At 43.2% G+C, this 14,446-nt stretch overlaps 1 protein-coding gene across 34 annotated transcripts in view; it reads left to right on the forward strand.

Moving 5' to 3' along the window:
• The first annotated feature begins 1,734 nt into the window (after positions 1–1,734).
• PTPN20 (protein tyrosine phosphatase non-receptor type 20) overlaps positions 1,735–14,446 on the forward strand; it is a 112,931-nt gene continuing 100,219 nt past the window's right edge. For 6 of the 34 annotated variants that reach the window (XM_070265437.1, XM_070265488.1, XM_070265367.1 and 3 more), the window contains exons 1-2: positions 1,819–1,897; positions 2,216–2,296. The gene's annotated coding sequence lies outside the window, so the exon portion shown is untranslated. Of the gene's footprint in view, positions 1,948–2,215; positions 2,297–2,443; positions 2,472–14,446 lie in introns of all 34 variants that reach the window. The other 28 variants (XM_070265318.1, XM_070265351.1, XM_070265449.1 and 25 more) reach the window with 17 other exon arrangements.

The following is a 14,446-nucleotide window of genomic DNA, read 5'->3' on the forward strand; positions in this document are numbered from 1 at the left end:
GCCACTTCATGATTTTACTGTTAATAAGCAGAGCTGGGAGTGGAAGGCAGGACATTCACACACAAGAGTTTGTGGCAGGCTCTCCTGCTGACTTAGCAGCACTCTCCCATGGAAGGCTAAGGAGTCTCCTCCTTGTGGTGTGCCCATGCAGAGCGATGGGCTGGTTGAAGCTCTGTGAGTGGACCAATCAATTCATATTTATTGGGCATCTACCATGTACCAGGCCGAGGGACTAGAGAGCCAGGAATTCACAACGAGGTAATTGCATGTCCTTCTGCTCTTTAAATAAAATAGTTTTCGGCCTCCACTGGGATTTTTATTGGCCTTCGACTTTCCACATTTTATTTTTATAGAGTCTTTTATGTGAAGTGTTTCAAAGCTGAGCAGAGAGAAAGTAACACACAGAAAAGGCCCCACAGCTGCTTCTAAGCTCACGGTCCTTATCCACTTGCACTTGGTGGTGCCAGGCGTGAAGAACACCAACCAAAAATAAACCGGGCTGCAAAACAGAGGCCCATACCATGGTGGATCCTGTGGAAGGGTGCTGTCACTGACGGGGTTCTTTTCTTTCTGTCAGTGTTTCTTGTTCTTAGTTATCTGTTCTTCCCTGGCCCAAAGCCAGGTTTAGAAAACCCTGAACTGATCATGGGCCTTGAGGATTGTGAAGAAGTGACTTTGGTCCTGAGATCCTGGGTGTGAGCTGTCCACTGGGGTCTGGGAGGCCCTCACGAGTCCTCTCTGATTGTGTCTAAGACCCGTGGCTTGGGATGAGGGGCCATTTTGGCAGTAAATTCCCGCACTTGAAAAGGGGCAGATGGGCCCCACCTCAGCAGAGAGCAGGCATTTGCCTGGCCCTCAGGGTCCATCCCAGAGGGAGTCCAGGGATGAGAGCACAGAACAGGGCAGGGATGCAGACCGTGAGATTCCAGAATCAGCTTGACTTCTCTGTGTTGGTCACTCTGCTTCCCCATTTGAGCTTCCCCAGGGATCTTCAGAGAGGGAAGGGCCAGACAGGACACCAGGAGGTGGTGTCTGGGGTCAGCAAGGAGGGGACCACTGAGCGACTCCTCAGCTGGGCTAGAAAGGGGCCCTGGAGAATGGACAAGGAGAGGCAGAGCTGAAGCCTGGGCTGGAGGACCAGAGTGAGACCAGGCCTGCACTGAGGAGCAAGGGCCTGGGGTTGCGTGGTGCTCAGCTCCAGTTCAGCTCAAGAATATGGTTTCTCCTTGGAGCAACACGGAAGGCTGTGGGCTGAGTGAGGCAGGTCTCATTATGCCTTCAAGGGAACTGGACCCACCAGGGTAGTTCCGGTAGGACCAGATGAAGAGAGGCGTGCTGGTCGAGATAAAAAGATTCTGGCTTCAGGTACTGAGGCAATTTCTACCCCCTGGATTCCCCCTACACTGACCACCCTAGCTGAAACTGTCTCAACGGACCTGGTAGCCAACGGACCTCACAGTCTGGCACAGGCAAGTGACTCCTTCTGCAAAAGTCTATCCTGTCCAAAGTGCCTACTCTACCTGGCCGGGCACACTCGGACACTGCAAACCCATCTCCTACCTCGGCACCTCTGGGACTCGGGAGGGGGCTTAGCGACACGTGTGAACCAGGTGATCACCCCCAGAGGACACAGTCCTCAGGGGTTCAGGATTAGGCATGACTCAGAGAGTGGGGGGCACTATGAGCCTGGCCTGGGAGAGGGCCACGGACAGGGCGGGGAACCAGCGGCCACCTGTGCTCCACCTCTGGGTCCGCGGTGGGCGGGGCGGTGCCTCGGAGGACAAGCAGAGCTGCAGTGCGCAGGCTCTCGGGCCCCGCGGGGATTGGACGGCGCCGGCCGGCCGGGCCTGCGGGCTCCCTGGACGACCCAACTGGCCAGCTGGGCTGCGGCGGGCGGGTATGGGCGGTTGGGGCTGGCGGGCCGGCAGGTGGCGGGGGAGCGGCCAGGTGAGACGGAGGAGGGGAGCGCTGCGGGGTGACAAGGCTGACTTGACCCCAGCCCGGGCGGTGGTCCCGAGAGGAAGATGCCACTGATGCCCAGGGGACGAAGGAGTGGCCCGGGGCCCGGGACATCAGGAGGCCTGCCTGGGCTGGGGTCGGGCGAGCCCTGGGCGGAGTGAGGCCAGAGTCCGCTGAAGCCTGGGGGCAGACTCGGCCTGGGCAGTGTGATGCCCGGCCGTACTGTGACATATGTTGTGGTCCCTGTGTGTGACAGGTCTGGGACGGGAAACACCTTGGCTCTGTGGTAAAGAAAGGCCTTGAACTCTGGTTGAGGAGCATGGACCTGATATGATTGGTAAGAAGCCGTAAGCAGGTCCTAAGACGTGGGCTCCCCTCGCCTGGGCTGGGGAGGCTTGGAGGCCAAGAAGTCCGTTCTCAGGACCGGTGAGGATTGAGAGGCCTAGAGAGAAACAGAGCATTAATTCCTCATTTAATTCAACAGCTGTTTTTGAACACCTCCTGCGTGCCAGGTACTGTTCTAGAAGTTGGAAATATCGATGAACAAGATAGGCAAGGTCCTGGCCTTCATGGACTTATATTCCACGTGGGAGATGGCCATTCAGGGCTGAGTCCTGGACTTTTGCCTTGCCCTTTAACGAGAAGGGGGAAACCGGAGGTGGGGGGTAGGTTTCATTTTTGGAAGGGGTGGAATCTGGAATTATGTTTTGAATATGTCAGGTTTGAGATGCCTAATGGGTTTTTTTCCAGCACACAACTCACGAACAGTAGAGTTGGAAAGAATTTTACAGTTAACTCTATGCTCACCACCTGGATCCTTCCATTAACACTTACTTACACTTTTGTTTTCATATATCTGTTCCTCCCTCCATCCCTGTCTCCATCTGTCAATCATCTGGTAGATTTGTTTTTTGACTGTGGTAAAATATACGTGACAGAAATCACCTAGTGGATTTTTAAGTCGAGATGTCAAGTAGGCCTTCGGAAATTTGAGTGTGAAAATCTGGGCAATGTGAGGGCTACAGCTGGTTTTTAAAATCATCACCACAGAGATGGTATTTTAACTAAGGGTCTGGATGAAACCACCTCGGTTGAGAGTGTACACAAGAGGAGGGGAAGCCAAAAAAGGCGGAAGTCGTGGGCCACCGTGGTGAGTGCTACTGTGTAAGATGGATCTGGCAATTAGGAGGATTTTAATAATTTTAACAACTTTAATGGAGTAGCGGGGCATTAAGGTCAAGTGGAATTTTTTTTTTTTTTTATGATAGAGGAAACTAGAATATGTTTATATGCCAGGGGGATTGAACTCATAGAAAGGGAGAAATGCAGATGAGAGGAGGAAGCATTGTAGGTGTAGGGCCTTGAACAACTGAGAGGGGAGGAGACCCCAGAACGGGAGGGTAGCTGGCTTTGAAATGAGCAGGAATACCTATTGTGTTGTCAGTAGAGGGGAAGCTGAGTCACTGGGTGCAGAGGCAGACAGGGATAGAGGCACCGTCTGTCTGTGAAGGCAGTCACTGGCTGAGAGGAAGGACAGTGGGGGAGAGGACAAGAGCTGTGAGAACTGGGAGGAGAGACATGTGACAGAGTCCTTCTGGAGAGTGGGAAAGCCCACTCACTAGGGAAAGGGGTGGCATTGCCAGGCAGTGTGGACTACCCATGTGGGATGTGTCATCATGAGTTTAAAGCGTGATCAACCAGGGGGTTGTGTGGTTTTCTGTGGGAATGTTCAAGCTTGGAAGGGTGTCCTGAGGATTAAGTGAGATCATGCATGGAAAGCATTTAAGACGGTGGCAAGCACGTGATGGATGTTACCATTTTTGTTTGAATTCTCTCTCTCTTTTTTTTTTTTGTATAAATGTCAGTGCGGAGGGCTGACATTTACTGCTAGACAGGATCTCCTGTGACGTGTTCTCCAGTCAAACCAGCGGCCGCTGCCGTTTGCAGCTACTGGGAAGTCTGGCTCCTGTGCGGTTACATTCATACAGCTTGATAATCGAGGATGTTTGCTAAAAGAGCCAAACTATAGCAAATAGAACTCTCCATTGTCAGACATCCTAGTCTTGGACTGGATGGCCTTGGGGCAGGGGGAGGGGGGTTTGTCATAGTGGCAGTTCTTGAGTTTCTGTGAAAATCTTTTATTACCGCATTTCATATTGCACCCGATGTACTGGGAATCTACAGATCTAAGATCACTAGGGGAAATCTTCAGTTTAAAAGGTTATTAGTTCTTCCTGACCAGTTGGGCTGTGTCATGATTCAAATAATAATAATGGCTCCCAGTGACACCTCTTAAAAGTGCCCCACATGCACAATTGTGTCTAACCCTCACCTCCACTCTGTGAGGCAGGCACTATTATTATCCTTGTTTTTCAGATGCAAAAAGAGGCTCAGAGAGGTTAAATAACTTGCCCAGGGTACGCATAGCCTGATCTCCAGTTTCTGCTGCTGACTTTAAGTTTTTTTTAAAGACTGCTTGGCTGTCACTCGTCTGCACTCTACTGGAGTAGATAAGGCAACAAATGGAAGCAGAGTGCCTGCGTTCAAAAACTGCCGCTTACTAGCTATGTGACTTTGGGCAAATCGTATAACCTCTGTGTGCCTTTGTTTCTTTATCTGTGAGATGGGAATAGTAACAGTCCTGCCTGCTAGGGTTCTTGTGAAGATCCCATGAGTTAATAGACTCAGTAAGCCTGAACTAGAGCCTGCTTGTTTCAGTGCTGCTGTTGTCCGCTGTCTGGTAGTGCAGCCGTGGTGGTATGGTGTACTGATTGACTCCCCTAAAATCGTTCCCTGAGGGTCCTGCCATGGTGTCTGGGCAGAGTTTGAGAATTGCATGGCGCTCTGTGGATGCTCCTAACTCAGGGGTCACTTTTGTTTCCTTCAATTCTATTCTCTCTCTGTGGGAAGCAAACATAACAATTTGTTTCTCGGTGCGGAAAACAACTCGGACTTCATTCAGAGTCACTGGACCAGTGGGGTTCATTTCATTAGCCCTGGCATTGCCTACCACTTAAAGGGAAATAAGGCTTGGGGAGCAGTGTGATGCCATTTTGCCAACCCCAAATCGGCAGCCCTTTGGAGGAATTTGGAGAAAGGCTGATGAACTACACAGCAGGGGCTGGGCACAGCGTATGGTAAATGATGTGGGTCAGTGGGCTGCACGTGAAAATGCTCTGAAAAGATCTGTAAAACTTAGATGTACTGTGATGTGTGGCCTCAGTTACTGATTAAAAGCCACTGGACAGACTTGGCACAGGAGGCCGGTGGAAGTTCTAATGATCCAGGACAGGGAGAGTAAACGCATGGTATAAAGGAGTGGTTCCCACTGGGTTTGCAGCTGAATCACCAGGAGGGAGTTTTATGAGTTTTATGAAGCTTTGCAAAATGACCGGCTCCAATTCCACAGATTCTGGATCAATAAGTCATGGCAGGGTTCTGGAATCAATCTATTTTTTAGGAGCTCCCAGAGTGGCTTGGATGAGCAGCTAGCGTGGGTTATCATTAGTGCAAATCAGTGCTTTTCAGCCCTGACTGTTCAGTTAGCTTTTAAAAAAGTACTGATGCTCTGGACCCACCCCGGGGACTCTCATTTAATTGGCCTGGGCATGGTCTGGATATTTGGTATTGGTATTTTTTAAAAAGCTTCTTGGGTGAGTCTACCCTGCAGCCAGGCGTGAGAGTCACTGGTATGAATAATCAGAAAGATTTCCCTCCCTCCCATGCAGCAACTCTGGGAGATGTATATCATGCCCACTTGGTAGGTGAGAATTTTCAGGCTGAGGGACGTCAGTCGCTTGCCCAAGATTTGCACACAGGTGTGTACAGCTTCGAGGCCCAGTTTCCATTCCTCAGTGGCTCTCAGCCTTGGCTGCACAGCTGGATCACCTGGGGGACCTTAAGGACCACTGCTTGGGCCCCATTCTCAGAGATTCTGACTTCATTGGTGTGGTATGGCTTGGAATCAGGACTTTGCGAAGCTCTCCAGGTAATTCTGATGTGCACCTGAAATGGGCACTCCCTGCGTTACCCCATGCAGCCTCCTGGTGGTCGAAATTCATTTTCTTTTACAACAGCAGGTTGTCCCTCTGTAGAGGGCGGTGACTGGGTTCCTTGCCTCCATATACTCACTTATCTTAGTGTCCTTTCTGCTCCTTCCTGCCTTCAAATTTAACTATAAATATGTGTTGAGTGCCTACTTTGTGCCATTCTTCTTGGTGCTGAGATGACAGATGGTGACAAGACGGACCAAGTCACCAGCCTCATGGCACTTATGTTGAGGGAGACTGACAGTAAGGGTACATATGGAGCAGTGGAGCAGATACATATGAACTTACATACATAAGCAAACTTGAAGGTAGTGAAAAGTGCTTTTAAGAAAAATAAAGCAGGGTAATGAGTAGAGTGACCCTAACAGCTATGCCTGAGAGTTGTAGTTGCTCCACAGCCTCGCCAGAACCGCTTTGTATTGTGTGTGTGTGTGTGTGTGTGTTTCATTTTTGCCATTCTAATAGGTCTGTGATGCTGAAAGCTCTGCCACCAGTATTTCAAGTAGCAGGGTCACCCCTGGTGGACAGGTTTCAGCAGACCTCCTAGACTAAGACAGACTAGGAAGAAGGACCTGGCCACCCACTTCCAAAATCAATGGCCGTGAAAACCCTGTGAACAGCAGTGGAGCATTATCTGATGCAGCACCAGAAGGTGAGAGGATGGTGCGGAAAGACCGAGCAGGGCTCTGCTCTCCTGGGCACAGGGTCGCTAGGAGTCGGTGTCAACACAAGGGCACTAACAACAGTAGGTATGTAGTGGTATCTCATTATTGTTTTCTTCTGCATTTTCTGTTGACCAGTGGTGGTGAGCATCTTTTCATATATTTATTTACTATTTGTGTTTCTTCTTTGGTCTAGTGTCTTTCAAGTCTTTTTGCCCATTAAAAAAATTGGGTTGTTTTTCTTCTGTCTGAGTTATAAGGGTCCTTATATGTTTGGGATACAAGTCCTTTTTCCGATACGTGTTTTCTCCCATTCTGTGGCCTGTCTTTGTATTTTTTTAATGCTATCTTTTGAAGAGCAGAAGTTTTTAATTTTTATGAGTCCAGTTACCAGTTTTTCTTTTGTGGTTTGAGCACCTAGTGTGCTAAGGTATGTCTTCTTCCATACTTTTGGAAGCTAGAGTCTGAAATCTGGGTGTCAGCAGGGCCGTGCTCTCTCTGAAAGCTATGGGGAGGGTCCTTCCTCGCCTCGTCCCATCTTTCGGTGGTTGCTGGCAGTCCTTGGCGTCACAATTCAGTTGGTTGACACAATTCAAACCAAAACAGCCTTCCCTCCACCCCCCAAAGTCACGTTCTTGCTGTGTGCAGAGTACATGTACTCCATCTCAACATCCTCCAGAGTCTTGACCCTTCCAGCATCAACTCTGAGTCCAAAATCTCATCAAAATATCAACTCAAAATGTCCCAAAGCTCATCTTCTAAATCATCTAAATTAGATGATGAGAACTGGATATGGTGTCTACTGGGGCAAAATTCATAGCCATCTGTTTTTCTTGAAACCTAGGAAACATTTTATCTCCGTCTTTAATACAATGGTATGGGATAGGATAGACATTCCTCTTCCAAAAGGGGAAATTGGAAAGATAAAGGGGGTCACGGTTCCCAAGAAAGTCCTAAACACAGCAATACCAAAACTCTGATGGCCTTCCTTCATTTCGTCCTGGCTCTGTCCCCTTCAGTCCAAGCTGGCAGTGTTTCTCCTGAGGGCTGACTGGATCCATGAGTCACACACACAATCTCTTTGGTTGAAGTTTGTCCAGCCACACCCTTAGTCCTTTTCCAGAGCACGTCCTGGGTAGGTTGAGAATTTTCCAGATCAAGTGTTGGTTGCTTTTTGCTCAACAGTTCCTCCCTCAGTTTATCTCTTTCATCTTGCATTTTCCTATAAGCAGCAGGGAGAAACCATGGCTGCATCTTTTGCACCTTGCTTCGAAATCTCTTCCCCTAAATATCTGAGTTCATTACTTACAAGTTTGACTTTCTACCCAATAAGAGAAAATAATTCAGCCAAGTTAGTGCACTGATCGCTTTTCTTCCAGTGTTCAATGAGATAGTGATTGTTTCCTTTTAAAGCCTCACCAGACGAGTCTTTAACATTCATGTTTCTGACAGCAGTCTGTTCTTGATGGTATAGGTATTCTCTGAGACCATAGATGCTTTTCCCACCATTTCCCTCTTTTCTTTCTGACCCCTCACCAGAAACGCCTTTAACGTCCATATTTCTGCCAACAGTCTTTTCAAGGCAATCTAGGCTTTTTCTATCATGTGCCTAAAGACTCTTCCAGCCTCACCCATTACCTAATTCCAAAGACACTTCCACACTTTTTTTGGTATTTATTACGGCAGCACTATACTTTCTTGCACCAAAAATTGTATTAGTTTCCTAGGGTTGCCATAGCCAAGAGGTACAAGCTGGGTGGCTTAAAAAACAGAGGTGGGTCCAGGAAGGACCCTTCCTTGCCTCTTCCTAACTTCCTGTGGTTGCCAGCTGTCCTTGGTGTTCCTTGGCTTGGAGGCATGTCACTCCAGTTTTTGCCTCTGTTATCACATGGATTTCTTCCTCTGTCCCAATTTCCCTTGTCTTCTAAGGACAACAGTCATTGGATTAGGACCTCATCTGAACTTGGCTCCATCTGCAAAGAACTTGTTTCCAAATAAGGTCACATCCACAGGTACTGGGGTTAGGACTTCAAAATATCTTTTTCGGTACAGAATTGACCCACAATAATCACACAGGAGAAAATCTAGGTGACCTTGGTTTTGGCAGTGAGTTTTAGATACGACACCAAAAGGATGATCTATGAAAGAAAAAATTTATGTTGGTCTTTATTAAAATTAAAAATTTATGTTCTGTGAAAGATGCTGTTAAGAGAGTAAAGACAAGCTGCACACCAGAAGAAAATGTTTGCAGAACATGTATCTGATAAGAGACTTGTCATAAAGTTGGACTCATACAGGTCAATTCTTAGACTGACTCCTTTCACTTAAGGTTTCTCCACATCTATTTATGGCTTGATAGCTCTTTTCTTTTTATCACTGAGTAATATTCCATTGTGTGGATACTGCAATTTGTTTATCTGTTCAACTGTTGAAGTAGATCTTGGTTGCTTCCAGTTTTTTTCCCCCAAGTTTTTGATGATTGTGGATAAAGCAGCTGTACACATTTGAATGCAGGTTTTTGTGTGGACATCAGTTTCACATCTATTGGGTGCATACCCAGCAGTACAGATGCTGGAGCTGTGCTGTGTTTAACTTGTAAGAATCTGCTGCTCTGTCTTCCAGAGTGGCTGTCCCATTTTGTGTTCCCAGCAATGAATCCACATCCGTACCTGCATTTGGTATTGTCAGTGTTTTTGAGTTTAGCTATTCTGATAGGTATTTAGTAACATCTCATTGTTTTAATTTGCTGTTCTCTAATGACATATGATGTTGAGCATCTTTTCATATGCTTGTTTGCCATTTCTTTGGTGAGGTGTCAGTTTAGATCTTTGCTCCATTTTTAAATCAGGTTTTTTTTTTTTTTTTTCTAACTGTTGAGCTTTAAGAGTTCTTTTCTTTTACGCCATGAAGTTTGTGATACTTTGTTATGGTAGCTGTTGGGCACTGCTACAGTTATCTTCTAAAAGTTTTATAGTTTTGTGTTTTATATTTAGGCCTGCGATCCAATTTTGAGTTAATTTTTGTGAAAGCATAAGGTTTATGTGTGTGTGTATATATATATATATATATATTTTTTTTTTTGCATATGGATGTTGAATTGTTTCAATACCATTTGTCAAAAAGAATATTCTTTCTCCATTGAATTGCATTTGCTCCTTTGTCAAAGCTCAGTTGACTGTACACGTGTGGGTCTGTTTCTGGGCTCTCTATTCTGTTCCCTTGATCTGTTCTTTCACCAGAACCATGCTGTCTTGATTACTGTAGCTTTGTAGTAAATCTTGAAATCTTATAGTGTCAGTGTTCCAAGTTTGTTCTTCTTCAGTGTTGTGCTGGCTATTCTGGATCTTTTGCCCTTCTACATACAGTTTAGAATGAATTTATTGATAACTGCAAAACAACTTGCTGAGATTTTGATTGGGATTGCATTGACTTTATAAATCACATTGAGAAGAATTGAGATCTTAGTAATATTGAGTCTGTCTCTCCAGGAATATGGAATCTCTCTCCATTTATTTAGATCTTTGCTGTCTTTCATCAGTTTTGTAGAGTTCCTCATATATATCCTGTACGTATTTTGTTAGATTTATATCTATGTACGTTATTTTAGAGGAAGCTAATGTAATAGTACTGTGTTTTTTTATTTCTAGTTTCAGTTGTTCATTGCTGGTATATAGGAAAGGAATTGAGATTTGTATATTGACTTTGTATCCTGCAACCTTGCTGTGGTTGCTTATTAGTTCCAGGAGTCTTTGTTGTTGTACTTTGTCTTTGTTGTTGTTGTTGATTCTTTGGGATTTTCTTCATAGACAATCATGTCATCTGAGAATAAAGACAGTTTTGTTTCTTCCCCATCTATATGCCTTTTATTTCCTTTTCCTGTCTTACTACATTAGCTAGGACTTCTAATAGGATCTTGAATAGGAGTGGTGAGACAGGACATCCTTGCCTTGTTCCCCATCTTAGAGGAAAGCATCCAGTTTATCACCATTAAGTTACCTGTAGATTTTTTGTAGATATTCTGTATCAAGTTGAAGAAATTCCTCTCCTCTAGTCTAGTTTTCTGAGAGTTTTTTTTATCATGAATGGAATTTGGATTTTGTCAAATGCTTTTTCTGCATATGTCAATATGATAATATGATTTTTCGTTTTTATTTTGTTTTGTTGCATTACCTTTATTGATTTTCAAATGTTGAACCAACCTCGCATCCCTGTAATAAAGTCTGTGGGTCATGGTGTGTAATTCTTTTTATACATTGCTGGATTCAATTTGTTAATCTTTTTCTTGAAGACTTTTGTATCTCTGTTCATGAGTGATGTTGGCCAGTAGTTTTTCTTTCTTCTAATGTCTTTTTCTGGTTTTGGTGGTAGGGCAATGCTGGCTTCATAGAATTGTTAGAAAGATTTCTCTATGGTTCTATTTTACAGAAGAGATTTGAGAGGAGTGGTATGTTTTTTTTCCCTTAAATGGTGGTAAAATTCACTAGTGAAACTGTCTGGATCTGGTGCTTTCATATTAGAAGGTTATTAGTTATTGATTCAACTTCTTTAATAGACATAGGCCTATTCAGATGATTTGCTTTTTCTTTTGTGAGTATTAGTAGTTTCTGTCTTAGGAGGAATTGGTCTCTTTAATCTAAGTTGCTAAATGTTGGGGCGTCATAATATTCCTTAATTATCCTTTTAATGTCCATGAAATCAGTACTGATGACCTCTCTTTCATTTCTGATATTAGTAATTTGTGTTGTCTTACTTTTTTTCTTGGTTACCCTGGTTTATTGATTATATTTATCTTTACAAAGAACCAGACTTGGGTTTCATTGATTTTCTCTATTGATTTTCTATTATCAATTTCATTTATTTCTGCTCTAATTTTTATTATTTCTTTTCTTTGCTTTCTTTATGCTTACATTGCTCTTTAATTTTCTGAGGTGGAAGCTTAGTTGTTGATTTTATGTTTCTTTTTTCTAATATATGCATTCAGTGCTATAAATTTCTTTGTAAGCCCTGTTTCTGCTGCACCTCACAAATTTTGATAAGTTGTATTTCCATTTTCATTTAGTTCAAAATATTTTTCAGTTTCTCTTGGGACTTCTTTGACCTGTGTATTATTTAGTCACACATTGTTTAATCCCCAGCTATCCTTCTGTTTTTATTTTTAGTTTAATTTCACTCTGGTCTAAGATCATATTTTGTATGATTTTTGTTTTTTAAAAATTTGTTAGAGTGTGCTTTAAGGCCTGAGATGTGGCCTGTCTTGGTGGATGTCCCATGTAAGCTTGAGAAGAGTGTGTATTCTGCTGTTGTGGGATGAAGTATTTGATAAACATCAACTGGATACAGTTGATTGCTGGTGTTGATCACTTCAACTGTGTCATTACTGACTTTCCACCTGCTAAATCTGTCCACTACTGATAGATGGGCGCTGAAGTCTACAGCTGTAATAATGGGTTTGTTCATTTCTCTTTGTAGTTCTCTTGCTTTTGACCTCACAAGTTTTGATGCTCTGTTCTTGGGTGCATACATGTGAAGGATTGTTATGTCATCTTGGAGAACGGACCACTTAGCATTATGTAATGCCACTTGTTGCCCCTGGTAATTTTCCTGGTTCTACAATCTGCTTTGCCTGAGGTTAATATAGACATGCTAGCTTTCCTTTGATTAGTGTTACCATGCTGCATCTGTTTCTTTACCTTTTAATCTATATTTGTATTTATATTTAAAGTGGGCTTCTTGTAGACAACTATATTTTGGTCTTTTTAAAAAATCTACTCTGACATGAATATATTTAGAGTATTCACATTTAAAGTGATATTAGCATAGTTGGGTTAATGTCTACTGTATTTATAACTGTTTTCTACTTCTTGTACTTGTTCTTTGTTTCTTTATATTCCCCCATTTTTCTGCCTTCACTGATTTTAATTGATTATTTTTACAATCAATTAAATCATTTTCTCTCCTCTTAATTAAAAAAATTATTAATGTTTTTATTGGTTACCCTAGTTTTTGCAGTATATATTTACAATTAGTGTAAGTACGCTTTCAAATAGTGCTGTGCTGTTTCATGGGTACTGCAGTTACCTTATACCGCAGTGGTTCCACTTTTTCCCTCCTGTCCCGTACAACATTGCTGTCATTCATTTCACTCATCCATATGCTATAATCACCCAATACATTGTTTCTACTATTACTTTGAAAAGTTATTTATTAGATCAGTTAAGAATAAGAAAAATAAAAGATTCTATTTCACCTTCATTTATTCCTTCTATGATATTCTTCATTTATGTAGATCTTGGTTTCTGACCATGATTTTCTGAATTTTCCTTTTCTCTGAAGAACTTCTGATGACATTTCCTTCAAGGCAGGTCTGCCAGTGACAAAGTCCCCCAATTTTTGTTAGTCTGAAAAAGTCTTTATTTCTCCTTCACATTGGAAGGATAATTTCACTGGGTACAGAATCCTAAGTTGGTAGTTTTTTCTTTCAACATGTGAAATATGCCAGTCTGTAGTCTACTCGCCTGCATGGTTTCTGATGAGAAATCTGACGGAATTCTTATCCTTGTTTCTCTATAGGTAAGGTATTTTACCTTCTGACTTCTTTCAGGAATTTCTCTGTCTTTGGTTTTCTACAGTTTGAATATGATATGCGTCAGATACTTATCCTGTTTGCTGTTCTATGAGCATCTTGGATCTGTGCTCTAGTGTCTGTTATTAATTTTGGAAAATTCTCCACCATTTTTACTTCACATATTTCTGTCCTGTCCCTCCCTCCCTCCCTCTCTCCTTTTCTTCCTTCCTTTCTTCTCCATCTGGTATTCCCATTATGGTATATTACAGCTTTTAAAATTGTCCAGTAGTTCTTGTATATCCTGTTCTGGGTTTTCTTCCACTTCGTTTTATCTTTCTCTTTAGTTTGAGAAGTTTCTGTTGACGTATCTTCAGGCTCGCTGGTTCTTTCCTCAGCCACGTCCGTCTACTGATGAGCCCATCAAAGGTGTTCTTCTTTTATGTTACAGTGTTTTTGGTTTCCAGCATTTCCTTTTTCTTCTTTCTTAGAGTTTCTTCTCTTTGTGTGTGTTACCCATCTGTTCTTGCACATTATCTACTTTTTGCATTAGAACCTTTAGTTATTTTAAATCTCTATGTGGTAATCCCAGTATGTTCACCATATTTGAGTCTGGTTCTGATGCTTCTTCTGCCTCTTCAGATGGTAAGGTGTTTTTTGGTTTTTGTTTGCTGTTTACATTGCTTTATAATTTTTGTTGAAAGCTAAACATGGTGTACTGGGTAATAGGAACTGAGATATTTAGCCCCTTAGAGTGAGGTTTTATGTTCCTCTGGCTAGAAGCTGGGCTCTGTTTAATATTTTCTGTAGCTGCAGGTGCTAGGGGCTGCAGTTTCTTTTAGTGTCCTTGTTTCATTTTTTCTTTCCCCACCTCTGTTGTCTTTGGGTTTCCCTAAGAACTCCTTCTTAAATAGAGTTTGTGACTTGCAACTTGTTCACTTATAATCCATCGCCAATATACTGAAGCCCAGTTGTTGTGGTAGGTTTTGAGGAAGAGAAGCATTGTATAATCTTATGATTAAATCTTAATTTGTTAGTGGGCCTGAGTCTTTGGAATGTGACATTCAGAGGTGTTTCTTAGTCTCTTTATTTCCCCTTACATAAGACAGGATGGCTAGAGATGACCAGTTACCCTTCCTCCAGGTCAGATAAGGCTCCAGTCAAGAACTTTTCCTTGGAGAGCAGGTCTTTCTTATGGACAATGCTCTAGGTGT

The sequence above is a fragment of the Equus caballus genome, chromosome 1 (genome assembly GCF_041296265.1).
Source record: "Equus caballus isolate H_3958 breed thoroughbred chromosome 1, TB-T2T, whole genome shotgun sequence".
NCBI lineage: Eukaryota > Metazoa > Chordata > Mammalia > Perissodactyla > Equidae > Equus > Equus caballus.